Source organism: Choloepus didactylus, chromosome 3 (assembly GCF_015220235.1).
Source record: "Choloepus didactylus isolate mChoDid1 chromosome 3, mChoDid1.pri, whole genome shotgun sequence".
NCBI lineage: Eukaryota > Metazoa > Chordata > Mammalia > Pilosa > Megalonychidae > Choloepus > Choloepus didactylus.
The window spans coordinates 55,337,454-55,357,990 of record NC_051309.1 but is presented as its reverse complement, the minus strand read 5'-3'; the positions used below and the strand labels follow the sequence as shown (position 1 = coordinate 55,357,990).

At 41.9% G+C, this 20,537-nt stretch overlaps 1 protein-coding gene across 2 annotated transcripts in view; it reads left to right on the top strand.

Moving 5' to 3' along the window:
- Positions 1 to 20,537, top strand: part of LNX1 (ligand of numb-protein X 1) — a 236,108-nt gene that overhangs the window by 69,178 nt on the left and 146,393 nt on the right. For both annotated transcript variants that reach the window (XM_037829799.1, XM_037829798.1), the window contains exon 2: positions 13,147 to 13,262. The gene's annotated coding sequence lies outside the window, so the exon portion shown is untranslated. The remainder of the gene's footprint in view (positions 1 to 13,146; positions 13,263 to 20,537) is intronic.

Here is a 20,537-nt window from a genome sequence, read left to right as displayed (position 1 = left end):
TTCTCCTCACATTAAAGTTAAGGTCCTGTGCCATGTGTCAGAAAATTAACCACTCTATTAATTTCTAAGTGGTTCTTAAATGAGTATGAGAGATCATTAGATCATTTCACTTCCTCTGAAATTCTATACATCCATAGATTAATCCTTCATCATCTTTTCTGGTTTCCTGTCCTTGCATCTCTTCTTTCATGGAAGGGGTGGCCATAAACTGCTATCCACACTTCAGAGACTCAGCCCCATCCTGGGTATGAGCACAACTCTTAATCTTGGAGAATTTACATTCTAGTTCATTATAGGAAAAGCACATTTGTCTGTCTATGACTTTGGACTGACATTCATAATTCACTTTTGTTTGCAAGAAATAAGCAAATCAAGTCACCCTAAGTATATCCCAAATATCAGTTGTGCCATCTTGAGGCCTTTTTGGATATCTAGCTAAGCTTGTCTTGAGCCCCAATTCCACTGCCCATGAAAATTCAGTCCTTGCTGCAATTTCTGTGAGTTCCTGGTCTACTTCCTCTTGTTTCTTTCTGCCTCTACGCTCCCGTATCAGCAGGGGTTCCACTAGTTCCTCTTCTTGTCTACCTTGCTGTGAACCTTAGAGAGCTTTCTCCAAGTGCTCCCTTTACTCCAAGCATTTTGTGAGTATAAGAACTTTAATGATGGGTCAATTTCCATTTGATCTCTGTCCATTTTTTGCGTCAAACAACCTCTGGTTCAAGGAGAGTCTACTGTGACTTTGATAAGAGAACAAATAAGGAGTGTGTCAGCTTTAGTTGCCAGCGTTTTTTAGTGGAGTGGTGGGAAAAGAGAAATATAAATTATTTCCCAGGAAGGGTAGAACAAAAATCAGCAATGCATCAGCAACTTGCAATGAATATACCATTAATTTGATACATTGCCCTCTATCAAATCCACAGAACAAGTATATTTTGACAGCTCCCCTTGTTTCTGTACCACCACCATCTGTAAGAACTGTTAATATGTGTGGTGGTCCTATGTTGCAGTGGAATGACCATCAGAAATAAATTGTTTCCCATTTGTGAAACCATTGCCACATATTCCAGGCAATACGATGACCCATGTAACTGGGGGTGGTCTTCAAAATATTTAATAATCAGTATAGCTGTGGCATCATACAATCAGAACAGACCCTAACCAAGCACAACAAATGCCAAGGAGCAAAAAACCAGTACAGCTACACGGTGGGAACCAGCTGAATATCTACTCTGCCTGTAACCCAGTAATAACTCTACTGATTCACATCATTTTGTACTCTAATGCTTTTCTTTCTTCCCCTTTCCAAATTGTACTTTGTTCATTAATGCATTCATTCAACAAAATTACTGAGTTTCTCCATGAACTGGGAACCATGAATACAAAGATGATTAAGTCCTCAAATGCAGTGGGGAATCTGTGACCCTAAATTGGCCCCACAACTGCTTCTGAGTCCTATACTTCCTTCCCCACAGCTGGCATGCTGACTCATTCGCTATCTTACCACCAGGATATCATGGTGTCCCAGAAGTTAGAAAACTGCTTTCTTTGGTCATTAGGAACCCTGCTGATAGAATATCATTTGCTTTTAGAATTTTAGATCTGGAAAGGAGCTTTTTACAGATGGATAAACTAAGGCCTGGAGAGGTGATATGAATTGTTCACTGGACTTACTGTTTTCCCCATCAGTGGTGTAGTACTGACCCTACCAGTTTTTGTCCTTCATTCTCTCCTTTCTAGTCTCAAGAGTGGTCTCAGAGCTTCAAATCTGCTGGCAGTGCTGATTAATACCAAATTGAAAAAAGAAGAAATCTGTCAACATTGTTGGTTTTCAGGAGTATTAAAATTGTTTTAAAATAGAGTAAAATTATAAATCATGGCTATACATACCTTCTGGCCTCCTTCACACAGGGCCCAATACAAGAGATCAGGTTTAAATATTTTCACTATCATCCAACACTTGTTTTTCCTTTCTTAACACAATATTCTGATTACCTTCACCAGACATGGGTCCAGTGGATTCATTCCCTTCTCTCCTCAGCCACCTCATTGCTTACCACTCAGGAAGAGCATAGGAATGCCCTTGCAGACCTCCAATTTCAGAAAGTCTAATTGGTCAAGGACCCCAGAGGCAGCACTGTGAAAGCTACACTGTGTTTGCATGGAGACACAGTTTGCACATACTATTCCCAGCCAATGGCTGAGCACAGAAGGATCCCAAGGCAGGCCTATTGCCGAGAGACTGAGGATTGCCTTGATGGCCAACTTTGGTCTAGAATGCTTCCATCCAACCATTCCTCCTCCTCTCCTTCACTTGGGTCAGACTCACATTGAGGTCTGACAGCTCTCCCAGCCTTTCTCAGCTCCCTCCTCATTGTCCCTCAAGCAGGTATTTCTCCCAATAGAATTCAGGCAAATTTAATCTCCTCTTGGTGTCTTCTTCTCACAGCACCCAGATTAACACCTTATGGTGGTATTAAGACCACAGAGAGCAGAGCTCCCTCATTACATGAGGGTCCACCCCCATGTCACTGTAGAGGATAACTTTATTTCCCTTACTTTGGGAGTGTACTTTGACAGACCTAGGTTTCTATTTCTCAACCTGGCTCTCTTTCCATCACCACAGTAGAATTCTAAGGCTTCCTGATGAGGGGCCACTTTTGATTTTTTCTGAAGTCTCATGATCATCTCCAGGGGAGACAATGGTGCTAATAGAAGAAGTCAGCAATTTAAGCAGGGGTGAAGGGGGGAGACAGATTCTATAGGGTGGGGAAATTCGTAGCAGAGGGATGGAAGACAGGAAGAAATAACAACAGTAACTAGTATGGATCATTTGGCTTTGAGATGATTGGCAGCTTGGGACTGACCTGTGGTAACCTCTGGCATGTGGTACCGGGGGGAGTAAAATGTGAAGGGGCACATGGATACTCAGTCTTCAAGTCAAAGCTTGGTGACAGGAAAGTGGCAGGGGTACCACTTTGTCCTAGTTCCTGCTACTTGGAGAGCAGGCTGCATTGGATGAGTTGAGGGTAGACCAGCCCCTCATAGATCTTCTCTCAACTTAAAATTCTAAGGACTTGGTGTGTGCAGCACCTCCTAGGGGCAGATATGAGGAGGGAGCATACCTAGCTCAAACCCCATGGCTACGTGACCTTGAAGAGTAAGCATCCCATGGTACACCTGACTTGCTGCCATGCTGACACATGAGTCACTGCTGCGAGTTTATGGTGGGTGAATAGACTATGAACAGTGTTGCTACTGTGCAGCCTTACAAACTACAAGGATTGGTTACCCTGGGGAGACACTTTAGTGAGAGTCACCCAATGTGGGGGTGTGAGTAAGCCTATGGAAAGACTAGTCAAAGCCAAGCTTCCAGTCCATCTCCTGGGGAGACTCCACAAAGTTGAGGAGGAGTGGAAGGGCAGCTTCTCCTCTTGCAAATGGATCTCACTGCCTAAGGGGGACAGCCTGAGCTGGAAGGACCAGTCTAGCCACCCTTGACTGATGGCCAGCACTGATATTGACAGAGCCTCAAATTAAGACAGCATAAGCAGGAAACTTGGAGATCTGGAGGTTCTGTTACCCAGACTGGTTAATAACACTGTTCTTAAAACTTAACTTTCCATACATCATTGAACTGAGCTGAATGGATTTGAATATGAACTGCAGGCCTGCATCAGAATGTTTTTAGATATTCTGATGTCCCAGGAGAAATGAGTTCCTGCTCTCTAACCTATGCTTTTGTTCCACAATTGCAGTTGAAGTCAATGTTTCCAATTTAGGATTAGTTGAGCTACTTTGTGATGGGGGACTCTAGGGAAGGTTCATGATAATAACACCTCACATTCTCACAATTGGCAAATTATAGTAGACAGGGAAAGTATTCATTACTCTGAGATAATCTAAACTTTGGACTGGAAGTACAGCTTCCTTGCTGACCTTGGGAGGAGATGGCTGATGGTGGGACCTGAGTTACCATAGTTGGAAACGGAATCATCCTCTGTCCACATCACTTGAATCTGTGTCCACCACTCCACCTCACTGTGGCTTGATGGATACCAGGAAGTCTAACCTTATTTGCTCCAGGTATCTCATCATGGATTAGTGATGGGTGTACAAGTTAAAAAGGAACATCTTCACTTGCTTGTGATTTGAGAAAAGCCAAATTAACTTTTCTTTGCTGAGACTCTGTTAGAATCTGACCAAGATGACATCTCCCCATTAATGGTGAGTGGATTTCATGATATATTCTTCTATATCATCTTTGACTTAGAACTAAAGGGATGGGCTCCTTGGCAATGACCCCTGATTGTGAGGACTTGCCCTTTCATGGATGTAAAGAAAGTTCACTAGGAAGGAAAACATTCCTTGCCTATAACATTGGCTTCTCCAGTGCTAATCACAACCAGCATCATAATTCCCCTCTTGTTTTTACCCTCTCCACTCCATTCCCTATTGCAGTGTATTTTGTGTAAGTGTCTTTGAGTCACTTTATGCTACTAGTTATTAGGAATTTTCAACAACCTCAAGAAAGAGTTTGAAGACGTTGGGGCACATGGGTCCGGAAAAGGAACTCTTTTAGGAATTATGCCAGTTTGAATGTATTATGTCCGCCAAAACGCCATTATCTTTGATGCAATCTTGTGTGGGCAGACCTATTAGTGTTGATTAGATTGTAATTTTTTGATTGAGTGTTTCCATGGAGACGTGACCCACGCAACTGTAGGTAATAAGTCTGATTAGATAATTACTATGGATTATCATTCAGCATGGGCCTTGATTAGTTTATTGGAGCCCTATATAAGCTCAAACAGAAGGAGCAAGCTTGCTACAGCCAAGAGGGACACTTTGAAGAATGCACAGGAGCTGAGAAAGGAGCTGAAGCTTGCAGAGACATTTTGAAGGCGGCCTTTGAAAGCAGACGTTTGCTCCAGAGAAGCTAAGAGTGGACAAACACCCAAAGAGCAACTAAGAGTGACATTTTTGAGGCACTGCAGCCTAGAGAGGAACGTCCTGGGAGAAAGCCATTTTGAAACCAGAAGTCTGGAGTAGACGCCAGCCACATGCCTTCACAGCTAACAGAGGTTTTCCAGACACCATTGGCAATCCTCCAGTGAAAGTACCCCCTTACCTTGGACACTTTATGGCCTTAAGACTGTAACTTTGTAATCAAATAAACCCCCTTTATAAAAGCCAATCCATTTCTGGTGTTTTGCAAAAGGGCAGCATTAGCAAACCAGAATAGGAAGCATTGAAGACAGCAAGTACTGGAGGGTTATTCTATGGGAAATGTAATTTGTTCTTCACTGAGTACTGAATTTATGAAAATAAAATCAGAAAGGATTTAAATTACACAACACTTAAAGCTGATGACGTTTAAGCTGGGTATCTTTTAAAAAGGTTTACTGAGCTGACAGCTCTACCTTAAAGCAATGTAAATTCATCTAAATATTGACAGATGTTACTGTCACCTACAGAGTATGGATCTTTTTCTTTTTACTCTTACTCTTTTCTTCCCAAAGTGTCAACCAGCCCTACATGAGTTTGAAACTCTGAGACTACATTTGAAAAGTATTCTTTTTAAGCACTCAGAGAACCCACCTCTACATTTGTGCAAATTATAAAGCTGTAAGAGGTCTAGGGTTCTCTGGGGCAAAACAAACACAATCTAGAAGCTTGTTAATGTTCCTGTTCCCATGGGCCTCCTCCTCTGCCTGGCCCTCCATGGCTGCAGGGCCAAAATGAGGCTGTGTGGGGCCTGGGAAGATTATGGTCTCCAAAGTTAAGTGAAACTGCTCTCAAATGTTAGCTCTGTCATTTACCAGCTGGATGAACTTGGCCAAGTATTTTTTAACATCTTGGAACCCTTAAATAATAAGGAAACAGCAAGCCAGCCTTCCTTACTCATGTAGCTGCACCTGTAACACTCTTCCTTTATGTTCATTTCCATCTGGTACTTTCTTTGTCTTTAATTCTGCTTCTCCACTGACTATAATTTCCTTAAGGCAGTAATTGTCTTTTCTTCTTTGACGTTGGCTAGCATGTTGATAGTGCTTAATATATCTGTTGAATAAGTGAGTGAATGAATGATGAATATCTAGCCTGTGGCATTATTGTGAAAATTAAATGTGACAAAGCTAACTTCCTTCCAGAGTGTATAGACCTTGAAAAGGAAGGGATTCTCAGAATATAATTTAATGTAAATCCCCTCCATTCCATCATTCCTTCCTTTGTCTTATAGTCATCTTTTAGTTCTTTTAACTAATATTTATCAAAAAACCTATGTTCCTTCCAAGCTCTGGGAAAGTCCTGAAGATATGTGGAAAGTCATGTTTCCTGCCTTCAAGGAGCTTACAGTCTAAAAGGGAAACAGTCTTTTAAAAACTACAATCTGTAAAATAACTGCTGAGTAGAGAACATAGAGAGCACAGAATTGGCTCCAATATCTGCTTGGGGAAGTCACAGAAGGTTTCATAAAGGAGATAGCATTTGTGCTGATCCCCTAAGATGGGATCGTTTCCCAGGCCAAGAGAGGAGTAATATTTCTAACAGCCTGCACCTGAGTCTCAGGTCTACCTGTAAGTAGCTGTGGACATTGGACAAGTTACTTGACTTTTCCTATCCTTGGTTTTGTTAAGGAGAGTTAACGCATGAGGTTTTTGTGAATAGTTGGTGGGATAACGCAGGTAAAGTGCTTAACATCAATCCAATAAATGAACAACATGTTAGGATGAAGCTGCATGGGTAAGAACTGAGAAGTGAGAGAGACTGGCTGTTATGGGACCTACAAACAGGCTTTTTAGAACTCTGAGGGGGACCCCAAACAGAACACCTCTCTTCCCCACCTGGGTTCAGGATGATTTTAGAAAATTTTAAAAGACTAAATCTGAGGCCCCAATATCAGCATTTTAATGTCAATAGCTAAATTGGAGAACAAGGTCTGGAACAAGGAGAAAGACCTGGAAGGGCATCCAGATTGGACAGATCAGGGCATGGCAGCCTCCCAAACAGAAGCCTGCTCAAGAAAGACTCAGAACATGGAGCAGCAAAGGAAAATTCTGGCTAGCTCACTGCCAAGACAGAAAAGGGAGGAGCAAAACTGAACTTGCCCAGTTGTTCTTCTCATTTGAGACAGGGACTTCCAGGAGTAGAGTAAGCACCTTCACGGTCTGAAAGTGCTTAGTGCTTACTTCCTTGCAGAAACCATGGGGGATCTGGGGCAGAAGCTCTCCTTAACATAGGGTTACTAGGGTAGGGAAAGGATAAGGAGATGTCGATAAGATTTGACAGGCAGCCAGGGACCAGATCATGAAGAGCCGCATATGACAGATGAGGCAAAGTAGCTGAGCATGGAATGATCACTGAAAGGAGGGGGAGAGGGAATATCGATTAGATTGTCAAAGTGAGTGACAAGTTCAGCTGGCACTGGATAGCATACATATGTAATTACCCTGTTCTTCATGCTTATAGAAAAATAGAAGGCTTGCTGCATGGTTTCACTGGGTCACAGGCAAGTTGAGGATGCTGGCAAGGAAGTGGGATCCCAGGCTGGTGAGGATAGAAATGAAAACAGTAAGTGATGGTTATCCTTGGGCATTTTCCATGAATCCAGGAACTAGAGACCATAATCAATTCAGAAGAGAAGGTAAAATTTGAGCAAGGGAGTGAACAACTCAAATAGTTGCAAATATAGTAGAGAGTAGCATGTTGGAGTTTAAGATTTTCAGAGATGGAAGTATCACCCAGGAGAATGGGTGGTCAAGAGGACAGAGGTCAAGGTCACTAAGTTTGAGGAGGTCAGTACTGGAGGGTCAGCTACAAGGACGGGGCAGCCTTCACGATTAGGTCAGAGTTAACAAGAAGAGACATTTTACATCTTTGATATATGGAATTGGAGCAGTTAAACTGTCTATGTAAGAAGTCTACAAGAAAGAAACAAAGACAAAACAATCTTCAAAATATGAAAACTACCACCAAAAAATGGCTTGAGAACAAGGCACCTGGTTTATGCAAACATGGGGACCATAGAAACATAAAGATATTCATGGTTGTGGAATATGTTGCTTTGCAACAATTACGGAGACAGCAATAATGATGTCCATTTTCTACCCTACTATGTTCTATTTAGGTTTCTCTACAAAAGAAGAGTATTGCTGGTCACAAATCTGTGTAGTAAAGCCTTTTAAAAATGTGTGGGATCTTCAATAATTGACTTAATTCTAATTTTCCTGCAATACTCTGTCTACCTGTCAAGGCACACAAATTGGAAAAGTATCTTTTCCTAAGTTGCAAATCCATAAGGTACCTCCAAAGCTCTCTGCAAACCAAGCAACAGATGGGGTGTGTGTTTGTGAGAGAACCGAAATCTCTTCCAAATACACAGAACCAGATAGCATCAATTATATCAGCTGATATTTGTGATTATTACTATTATTTTCCAAAATTGTCCTTCTGAGTTCTGCTCATTTGCATTTTGCTAAGTGCTTGTAATTAGCCAATGAAAGATTTGGAGCTGAGCTAGTTAAAAAAATAAAAAAGAATTGAGGCCAATATGATGGCATGTATACAGCAATTCCATTTCACAACGCTGAATACTTTCAGAAATTATATAGCCAAAGAGACTTTCTTGAGAAATGCCTTTTATTAAAATCAGATGGCATATATTCGCTTTTGTTGTGGTATTCAAGCATCTTAGACAACTCTACAAATAAGCCATTAAAAAAAAAACATAGGGAGCAAACAGGGCAAAGTAATTTTCCTGAATCATGAGCTATGGTCTTAGCAATAGGTTCATTGCCAGGAGGAATCCTTGAGAATGCCAACTTTCATTGTGGTGATCTAGAAGGAAAGAACTTTGAAAATAGACTTCCTTTCCCCTTTTAGATTTGCCTGTCAAGACACATAAAAGAATCCAAACTAATCAAAACGCCTGAGTGAGCTGACTAGTTAACTAGGACAGACCCAGCCTTGAGTTAAGAGAGCTTTCTAATGCATTCCACCTGCCTCTCCAAAGTATAAGGTTTGCAGGATATTGACTGTAAAAAGGGCTTCATTCTAGAGAGTAAGATGATCATATGGTAGCCAAGATGGCATATCATGGAAGTTTAGCTTGACACTGAACACATCATCACTCTTAATAAGTTGCTCCATGGCCAAGATAGTGAATTTCTTAAAACTAGAACCAAAAAATCATGTTTTTCATCATGAGATCATCATGATGTTTAATCATCATGAGAAAAGTAGCCAACAGTAATGTGAAGAAATGGGGCAGTCGCCCTTCAGGCTTTTAATAATCTGGTCCCACTTTTCCCATCTAAATTTAGCACCCAATGGATTCCCTTCACTCCAGCAGAGTGACCATTTCATTGTCACATCTCCATCCTCCCCTACCACACCCACATTCCCCCAGTACAAGCATAATCCTCCCCAACACACATAGGCTATGATCATTTCTGTCTTCACTCTTACCGCTCCCATGCCTGGAAGTGTTTGTCCCTACTCACCATCTCTCCAAATACTTCAAGGTCCAGTTCATGCTTTATTCTCCATGAAGCCTTCCCCAAGGGCACCAGCTAACACCAATCTCTTCCTTTTACTATCCCTCCCATTTATCATCTAAACTTGGGATAAAAAAAATGGTTTGATCTTGAGAGGTAATGTTAACTGCCAGCAGGCTTGGAGTTGTATCTTAAAGATTCTGAGGTCACCTCTGAGCTCAAAAGTGCCATGACCTTTTAAAAAGCAATGCCAATGACAATGGTAGGGGAGGAGGGAATGGTGCAGTATGTGACTAGTGTTTACTAACCCTGGTTTAAACCATCCATCTTGGCAGTGATGTGTATTGGAATTTAATTTTACATTGTCTCATATTGTTCACTTGTGTGTAATTCCATGTTAGAAAGCCATTCTGCAAGATTTTCGGATTTTAATGGAGTAGGCTACTTATGTTATAGAGAAATAACATAAAAGATGTCATAGAGAGTTACAACTGGCCACTCAGAAGGTCCCCTCAAGCTGGCATTCCCTTCTCCAGGTCACTTTGATAGACCCCAAAAAGATGTTTTGAAGTATGCACCCAGGGGTGATAGATTTCCTGGTGTATCTCATAAGAGAAAAATGTATAAACCATGTTATGAATTTATTAACTGGAGGCATTCCTTTCCAGAAACTATACTTCCTAGGCCTACTTCTTTAGGGTACTTCCTTCCAAATATTAAGATAGTTAAGAAGCTGAATTAATGTCCAGAAAGCTGCCCAGTGAACATAAAATTAGAGCAAGGGACGTGGATGGTCTTGAGGAGATACTTGTACAAACATCTCCATAGGGTAAGTGTTGAAGGGGAATAAAATGAGTTAATTATGCACCCCTTGGAGTGTCTTCCTCCAATCTCACGCATCCAGAAGGCAGCTGCCAAACTCTATAGCTGGCATTACAAAGTTCTGGGTTTATTCTCCATCTCTACCACTGAGAACAATCTTTATTCCATCTGTAGGACAATGAGCCTTTGGAGAAGTTGTTGCAGTGCTCTCATTGGCTTTTCTTTATTCTTTCGGATGACTTATGAAACCAAAGGGAGGGAACTGGCAATGGATAATTCTGTTTGAAGCTAATTCGAGATTGCATTTTCTTATAGAAACAACATCTTTACCCTAAAGTTATAGAACTGCTGGCGAGTGTGATGAAGCATCTAAAGGGTTTATAGAGGCTGGGAGGAGTTGTTTTATTGGGTCAAAAAGTGACTGCTTTCTGCAAATCCTCTTGTATCCGTTAACCTTCCTGTGTGAATCCTTTCTTTAGTACAGTGGATCACAATCCTAAGTACACATTAGAAACATTTAGAGAACTTTTTAAAAAAATACCCAATGCCAAGACCCTATTCCAGACCTGTTAAATCAGGTTTCTGGGTGTTGGCCATTGGGTATTATTCTAAATGCTCTCCAGGTAATTTTAATGTGTGCCAGAGTTGAAAACCTCCGATCTATAGGTTGCTGTTTCCCCAATACTTCAGAATACCTTAGAAATATCATTTCCATAATAATGCAACAGCCCCAATGGAATAAGAAATAATAACATATATCATATAATAAAACAATTTTGTAACAAATACAAATAATGGAATAAAACCCATATTGATTATTTTAATCTTTAAAGATTATTCTAAATCCAGGAATACCAAGAAGCATCTCACTTGGAATGGCAGATTGTGTGCAATAGTTCCAGTTTTTTCTCTGCCCTGCACCTAGGAGTGAGCTCGTCTGGGATTCCGAAAAAATTTGCGCCTTTTGCAAAAAGCGAAGCGTGATTGACAACCGCTGCCCAAGCGGAGGGCGGGACGCCTGGAAGTGCGTTGGCAGGCGTGGCCCTCAGATGACTCACCAGATGCGCGGCTCGTCAGGGCCTTCCCCTTTCCCCTCCCCCCATCCCGGGGCACTTTGTCAGAGTGGAGAAGTGTCATTATCAAACTTAAATATCAAACTCGTGGGATGGCACTTTGTCCTGAAAGACGTGCATGGAAAAGGTTTTGCTGCCTTTCTATATACACATAGGTAGAGAGAGAGAGAGAGATATTCAGAGAGTAGCCTCATCTACCTACTGGATAAAGAAGCGAATAGAGGGAATTAAATACTTGTTTAAAGCTTTGACTGTCCTCAAAGTGCACCAAGTTCCCCGGCGCGAAGAGGCAGTTTAAACCAGCCTGGGACGGCTCGGGGGGAGTCGCCGGCTCCGTGGCCTGCGAAGTATCCCAGAGCCTGCCCCGCACCCCGCGCCCTTGACCAGAATTTCTCTTCCTTCCCCTCCCCCATTGTTTTACAAGGTGTTGAATGACCGGCTACAACCAAAGTTAAAGCCAAGAGAACGGAATCAAGATTTTTCCTTGGGTTCTCACCTCACGTCAGACAAAACAGCACCCAACCGACAAAAATGCCTCTAAAGTAGTACAACGTGAGGACTTGTTGAACCAAGGCATTTCCAGTACTAGGAGGTGGGGGAAAGGGAGAAGTGGGAAACAGAGGGAAAAAACAGGAATGTCAATATATTTTTTCAAGAGGGAAAATGTCCCAGGGCAAGCAGACCTTCCTCCAGGGAGGGAGAATCCACAATTTTTCCAGAGTGAACATTCCAGAGAGTGAATCAAATTGTCCAGGGATGCTGGACGCAGGCAGTAGAACCGTACAACGTTTAAATACAGTGATGGAGGCTGTTTACAATGGTCCTCGAAAGATGCCATAGGGTTTAGGAGTCGGTCATAACACCTCCCAGCTGCCTGGTGCCGGCTGACTGGTCGCGTTATCTCCTGTTCCTGCTGGAAAAGCTGAAGCAACACTGTGACTTGCCCAGGGTCACACACCAAGCTTGGGACAGAAATAACTCTGACTCCTCCTTCCTGGTTCTAACCGGCAGACATCATCGCCTTATTATTGTAGTGTCATTCGAATCTGAATCATTTAAATTGCTCCTAATTGTAGGCCTACCGTGAACTGTAACTGCCGTGTGATTTTTACTGCCAGGCAAACCGAGGTAGGAATGACTAAAGTTTTGCAGACTCCTGGATATGGAATTAAAATGCTGGGGTGGGGGTGCTAAAAGGTTTGAAAACTCAACTTTTAAACGGCTCAGTTTTAATAAATGGATTTGAAATGTCATCTCCAGTTTGTTAGTATAGTGGACCGAGAGGCACTTGTGATTTGAATGGATGCCATTCAAAAAGGAATTTGGGGTAAATCTCAGATATTTCTATGCAGTCAATCTTCATACTCTCCTTTTTGTGCCCATTAAATTACTGTCTTAGTTTGACGTTTAAAACTCCCCTTTAAAGTCCTTGGTAGGCAGCTACAGAGTGGAGGCAAGTGGGAGGGCAGCGGGGGCGGGGAAGCACCTGGGCATATAAATTCAGATCTGTACACGGGGCTGGACACGTGCTGTGCTCAGAAAAGAAAGTAAATTCCACCTGGCAAATTGTTCTAACTGATTCATTTGTCTATGCAGAGACGCCACCTACCTGCTCGCAGGTATTCTGGTAAATGAGAGGTGGGCGGGACCTACTGACGGTTTCAATCACCAAGGTCCCAGCAATGCTTTATCTGTCGAGGCTTCTGTGATGTCACACATTTCCTGCTCTCGACTGACCAATACCCTCCTTCCTTCAGCCACCTGTGCACCGAGGCTGAGGCTGGTCACAGCTCCGACTGCCCTGGTCGTTGCTCGATTCACCAACAGGGATGAGAGCTGCCTGGTTGCTGCTGCTTTCGGAAACCTGAAAAAGGTGAGTTGAAATCTTCTGTTTTCCTACCTTGACATTTAGACCACTGGCCCCTAAAAAGGCTTTGAACAGGGAATTTGAATGAAAAATATAAGCCAAACGTGTCTTTGACCCAGAGGGAGAAGCTGTTTTGAGAGGGAAGGGTAGAGGGATACCATTGACATTTTGGTTGCACATACAGTTCTCCCAGGGCAGATGTTCAATCCTTTCTGTTTCTCTTTGTCATTAAGCCAGCCTCTGCTTGTCTGCAAAGTTGATCTGATTTTTTTAAAACCCTGGAGATGAGTGGAGTGGACATGGTTTTTTTTTTTTTGAACTTTAACTCAAAGGTGCAGAACTACCTGTTCAGCCCGTTTCATGGGGGTTGGGAGAGCCAGCGCTGTTTGTGGGCTGACTTCAGAGTCGCCTTATTTTGTGCATTCATTTCACCAGAGGCCATTTCAATCCACACCTGTGAGCTGTCCCTAGAGTTTTTTTTTTTCCCCTGGAAGTCTGTACATCAACAGGTAAATTCTCTTGCCCTCCACAGAAGCCCTCCACTCCAGTTTTCTTTCCCTTTTCTTTTCTAAAAAAAGTCTAGCATTTTCTTTGCTCTTTGTTGAGCACGCCTTGTAAAATCACCTTGTAGTCTGGACTAGAATTGTTTACATTCAGACCTGGACGAGTTGCCTGCTGACCTTTGCTTAAAGTAAAGATTGTTCCTTCCCTGCCACAAGAGCGTAACTTCAGGTTTAATTTTTAAGTTTTTGAACCCTCCCCCTTGCTGCACCCACACCTCACTTTTCCTTTTAATACCAAATATACTGAGGGGCCTGTTCTGCCAGGACCTGACTTTTTTTAAAAAGTAATTTTACTGCTAGGAACCATTTTGGTTTTCTTAATTATGATCACACAGCCTGTACTACTTCTGTTCTTGACAGCTCAATAGCCACACTCGACACCCAATGCTGTTCTTAGAGAAAGGAAAGAAACCCTCTCCAAAGCAAACTTTACTGGGATAAGTTGGCAAACTTGAGGAAAGAAATAAACCTGCAAGACCCTTCCTTCATTCTGGTTCCTTCATCAGCTGTTTTTTTGAGATTTTAGTTAGCAAATGTTTGCAAGGAAATAATGTTAGGAATTATACTCATATTCATCCACCCAGAAATTCAAAGTGCATGTAAATTCTCCATGAGGATAAATTGAAACAAGCTGAAAAAGTTTTTGCTTCAGAATAGCTTCTTGCCACTGAAAACAGCCCTGTTGGTGTCACCAATTTCTCTTTTACTCCTTGCAGGCTTGTATTGTTCTCTCTTTAATGGATCTTTGTGTCTTTTTTTTCCCCTTGAGCTTGTGCATTTGGGGGGTGGCTACTTCTTGTCCCTTACTAGAATTCTCACTTATTCAGAGTTTCATCTACAGAGGAGAGGAAGAAATAGCCTATATGCTGAAACTTCCAGATAATAATGTCATTAAAATCACAAAGTTATCCAGAAGAAGACTGCATTTCCTCTGGTTTCCCATGCTCATCAGTTCTTTGGCATAGCAGTTAATTTTTAGTTAAACAATTTCATCAGTATATGTCTGTATGTCTGGCTATTAAAGGTATGAGTTGTGGACAGTGTCCCACAAGATACAGAAAAAGAAAAAGAAAATAAAGACATTGGAATTCAGAGTTCGATTATCTTTGAATGCCTTTGGTTTGTTGGGTAATTCACACACATGTCCTGTCCACCAGGATGCAAAGACCCAGCGTGGTTCCCTACCTGTATTAATTCCATCCCTGGGTCTAAGTGGCATCAAATCCTGATGGAAAAGGAGTACCATCTCTTTCATGTACATCCTTGGTCAAGTTACTTAACTTTTGTGACCCCCAGTTTCTTCATCAGTAAAGCAGGAGATAATCCCTACTGTGTGGTATGGTTGTGAGAAGTAAAGAAGGTAACATATGTGGAGCATCAGGCCACCAATGCCTGGTGCTGGGTGGGCACAGGTAAACACTAGGTCCTTCCTTCCTAAGGGAGTTTTCCTCGGTTGATCAGAGGAAACAGTCTGAACCTACTGAGATAAAAGATCTTATGTAATTGCAATCATTAGGAACTACGATAGTTCTTGTTACAGTTATTCATTGTAAGTAATTAACTGCAATGTTAACAGTTCCCAGAAACGAACCAGCAAGAGACAAGAGAAGGTTTAAAGTATGTCATTAAACAAGCTGGGCAAATTTGTCTCGGCTAGCCTCCCAGGCAAAGTTTTCAGAGTTGCTGGCCACTGCTGTTACTCCTTTGTTTCTCCACCTTGAGGTGCTCGTCCCATGACAGGTTCACCAAATGTAGTTCTCCACTGGCCTTGGGGGACAGGTCTTGATGTCATTGGCTATAATCTGACATGGCAGGGAGCCCCTTCTGCTTTCAGTTGTGTTATCTCCAGGGCAAACTGGGTTCTTGGTCTCCTCCAGTCTTGCAGATAAAACACCCTTCACCACAGCCTGGGCAAGCTCCTGTGCCAAGTCACTAGGAGGAGGGGAAGGAGGCGGTGGCGGAGGCAGCCGGCTTCGAGCCCACGCTGCACCGTGGGTGTGAAGGCCATTCTGATGGAATATCCTGAGTCCTCCAATGACCTTGAGTCATTGCATAAGAACAAGGTGTGTTCCCAGCCTTCTCCAGGACTCCCAATCCAAAGTGATAACGCAAGTACCTGGCATTCAAGAGCAAGCCTGGTTGATGGAGGATGGCGGGTTCTTAACCCTGAGCCTAGCTTGTTTGGGGGACCCTGAGAGAACCTCAACTTCCCTGTCCTTTCCAAGAAAAAAGAAAAAAAACAAAAACAACAACAAAAACACATGCAAAACACACACACACACACCTCAGCCCTATAACAGAAGCTAGATGTTGCCTAGGTGAGTAGGTCAGACTGGCTGAAGGGATGCAGGGAGGGGCACTGTCTCACTGGGAAATAACAATCATACTCATTTGATACTACTGCCTTTAGAATAGTGCTAAGAGCCTGGTTTCTGGCAATAGAATGCCTGGGTTCAAAACCCAGTTCCACCATATACTAGCCATGTGACCTGGGGCAGGTTATTTAAGTACACTTTATCTCAGCTGGAAAATAAAGTTACTGAAAATGAAATCAGTTGAGATCTGTTAAGTGTTTGGAACAGTACCTGGCACAATGTTAGCTCTTACCAGTATTATTTTCTTAAAAGGAAGACAGAGTGGATAGATTCATACACAGCTGGGTTTGAAACCCAGTTGGTATTAGGTAACTAAGCCTAAATAAGTTACCTAATACTTCTTTGCCTCAGTTTCATTGTCTGTAAAATGGGGATACTTAGCAAACTGAGTGTTGGTGTGAGGATTAATTAACCATTGATGAGCCATTGAAATGACTACATTAAAGTACCTGGCGTATAGTAAGTACTCAGTAAATGTTTGCTATTATATTGTTACAGAAAACCTTTGTTATATTTCTTACAATTTGGCTCATTAGACCATCCAATAATCTGGATGTAATACTGATGGAAATAGTATTAAGTTGAGGCCAATGACTCTGAGAAAAACAGATTTGCCTTAAGGCCCCCAAAAGTTTAGACAGAAAACCTGTTAAAGGATGGTGTTCCTTTCTTAGGAACTGCCTACCTTGAAGTTCCAGGGTAGAGCAGCCACCAGTTGAAAGCCTTGTCTTTGCAGACCTGTGGGCAGTAGGATTCTGTGATGTGAATAAACAGTGGATCCTCCTGAAGCAGTGACCCCCACTTCTCCTTGGCCTTCACCTCTCAGTGCCTCTCAGTACCTCCACTTCTCCTTAGCCTTGGCCAGACTCTCCTTTTTATATTTGAATTCCTCACATGAAGCAGAGAGCATAGGATCTGCTAGGATTTTGATGACTTGAAAGGCCATTCTGTAAGATGCTGCCAAGAGGAGATAGCTAGGGAGGCTCTAAAATGTATCCTGCTCATTGTCTCAGTATTCATGGATTCCTGGGAGCATATAACTATTACTGATAGTTACATGCTGGCATTACCTAGACACATTTTTATGTGGGTGCCAAATTTATTGTCATCTGACAATGCCTTCAAAGTATCAAGGGCTTTTCAAAACTATTTAGAAAGAAGACTGCTTCAAGCTTCCTGGTTTATCATATTTAATCATCCCCAAAGAAGAAAGGTTAGTGTTAAAACCATAACAATTGCTAAGTACAGAAAACTGCCCTGAGCTGAAATCAGAAACAGAAAATGTTGGTTGGCTCCTGTAGATATCTTACATTCACCATTTCCTCTTATCTCATTTTTTTTTTTTTCTATTTGGCATGAGGACATCACAGTGACCTATTGAATAGTTACACAGAGACACGTTTCAGATCAATATGAGGAAGAACGTCTAAGAATTAGAGTTGTCCAAAAGCAAGAGGAAGTAGGTTGCCTTTTGGGGTATTGAATTTCCTGTTGCTGAAGATGATTGTTTTTTGGCATATTTAGTGGTTGGTAGGGTACATGTTTGCTGAATGAATGAATGACAAAAAGGATTTCTTTAGCAGCACATATACTCAGCTGTAAAATTAAGATTATGTCACTGATCTCTTTGTTTACTTTAAAAATTACATGGGAAAATATATGTAAAATCCTCACTCAGCACAGTCTCTTACACCTGGTAAACTACTCAGTAAATAATTTTTTATTTCATAGTTTAAAAAGGAGGGGAAAAAGGGATTCCTTCTTCAGCTAGAGGGTAGACAAGATGACCTCCACATTTGAGATTTGCCATTTTAATAGTCTCTTCATTCCCATGCTCTTCACTCCTGCCCTTCCTCTGCCTTTCTGAAGAACTTATCTCCAGTCTTTTAGGGAGCCACATTCCTGGACATTATATATTGACTAGTACATTTCTAACAGTGTTAGTAGGTTCTACCCAATTAATCAGAGACATTTTTTTTACATCATGAATTTGACTTGGAATGTGTGGACTTACATTCCACCATTATTGTCAAGTGACTCGTATTTGCTTCTTGTGTTTGATTCATTTGTCAGAGGGACACAAAAGACCTCACAACAGCAGAGTGCAAACTCTCCAAGAATTTTCTCTAATAACCTCTTGGCACTGTGCATGGAAAAAACATATCCATGATAATGAGGTATAAATATGCCATTGCTATCTGTTGGGATGATTTGCATAACTTGCTTATGACTACTTTTGTCAGTCACGTGGCCTTTTTTGAATAGAACGCTGTATGTTTCGGCTCCAGCATACTCACATTAATACATGACTCACCTACTGTCATACAACTCCTCATTAAGTATTATTGTTATACTGTATTACATCTTCTACAACAGACACACACACACACACACACACACACACACAGAGCCATTCTATCTGTGTCCTTTTCTCTCTGTAAGGATATTGCAAATTTGCGCTAGCAGTCATTTCTGAAGCTTTCTGTATTCTGACAATAATGAATTTGTTTCAGTTTGCTAAAGCTGCCACAATACAATATACCAGAAATGGGATGGCTTTTACAATGGGGATTTATTAACTTACAATTTACAGTCCTTAGGCCATGAAAATGTCCAAATTAAGGCATCAATAGGATGATACCTGGACTCTGAAGAAAGTCTGCCGGTATCTGGGACACCTCTGTCACATGGGAAGGCACATGGCTGGTGTCTGCTGGTCCTTCACTCCCGGGTTTTGTTGCCTTCAGCTCTGGTTCCAGCAGCTTCCTCCGTGGGTCCTCTCTTACCTCCTCCAGGGCTTTTCTCTCTCAGCTCTCTCCAGACTTCTCTGGGTGTTTCTTTCTGAGTTCTCTGGGCCTTTTCTGTCCTTTATCCTCTCATAAAGGACTCCAGTAAAAAGAATTGAGATCCACTTTGAATGGGGTGGGTCACATCTCAATTGAACAACCTGACCAAAAGGTCCCACCCACAAAAGGTCTGCATTCACAGGAGTGGATTAAAAGAACATGGCCTTTTCTGGGGTACATAACAGCTTCAAACCAGCACAGTATTAAAAGTGCATTATTACGTATTTATACTAGTTAGAACTGTTATCCCTAAGTGTGTAGTAGTCTAAGGGGCTGCCACCCCAATATTCTTTCTTTATCCCTACTGTTGAAGCAGATCTTTTGTGATGTTTGTCCCATTCCTGGGGGAATACCCCTGGAGATACATGCCCCGCTGCCCAACTGACATCCACATACACAGTCCCCTCTCACTACTTATGGAGACATTGCTTGCCCACTTGGAGGCTGGAACATTGGGCAAAATATAGTTGAGGAGAGTTAGAATTGGCAGCCTTCACCACTAGTTATTCCTTTACCATTAGTTATTTCTGTGTTCAGGGCACATTACTAAGTGTTTTACTTTCTTTTTGTTTTTTTAATAAGTGAGTTCTTCCACTCAGCAGCGTGATGCAACTACTAAAACAAATCGGTAAAGGCCATCTTAGGTTGCATTAGTAGACAAGTAGTATCCTGGTTAAGGAAGTGATTGCTCCACTGAACCCTGAACCCATCAGACCAAACTGGATAAATGTTCACATGTTTACAAAGGGACCTCAGTGAACTAGAGGGCATCTGGAGTGGACCCTTTACTACCACCTGGACTATCCAGGAAGACAATTGTAAGTACAAGGCACAAAAAGAAAAAGACAAGGGAGAAGCCACCAGCACTGTCTTTAATTTGGGGGGAGTGAATGTGATCAATGCTACACTGAAAGGCAGAATAAGAACTGAAGGCTGAAGTAACCGGGGGAAGAAGAGTTGAAGTGTTGGAAAACTGTTGAGCTCTTCATCGTGGGTTGTATTTCAAGCAGAAGCTGATAGGTCATCCCTCAGGGATGTTGTAAAGAGGATTCCTCCACTTAATGAGGATCTAAGATCTTCACCCAATTCAGAATCTTGTAATTTCTAAATAAGACAATGTAATACCTCAAATTTGGATCATTGTGTAGGAGCAACGGACACCTATGTGTTCCTCATCCTTTGCTGATGAACTGGTTGAGGTTTTTCTCGCATCTTATTTCTTCCCACTTGTCCAAATCCCATGTGTCTTTCACGATCCTTCCCAAGGACCATCTATTCCATGAACTTTCCATGACTGCCTTGGGCCACACTATACTGCTCTCTCATTCCTTCTACTCCAAAATTTGTTCATGGCTCCTATTTGGGGGGGTCATACTCATTGCCATTAATTGTGTATTCTCTTGCAAAGTTTTAACATTTTTTTTCTATGTATAAATTTCATTTTCCTTAATTAGGCTTAATTTCAGTGAAGATGAAATTGAATTCCCTGTTGAAACT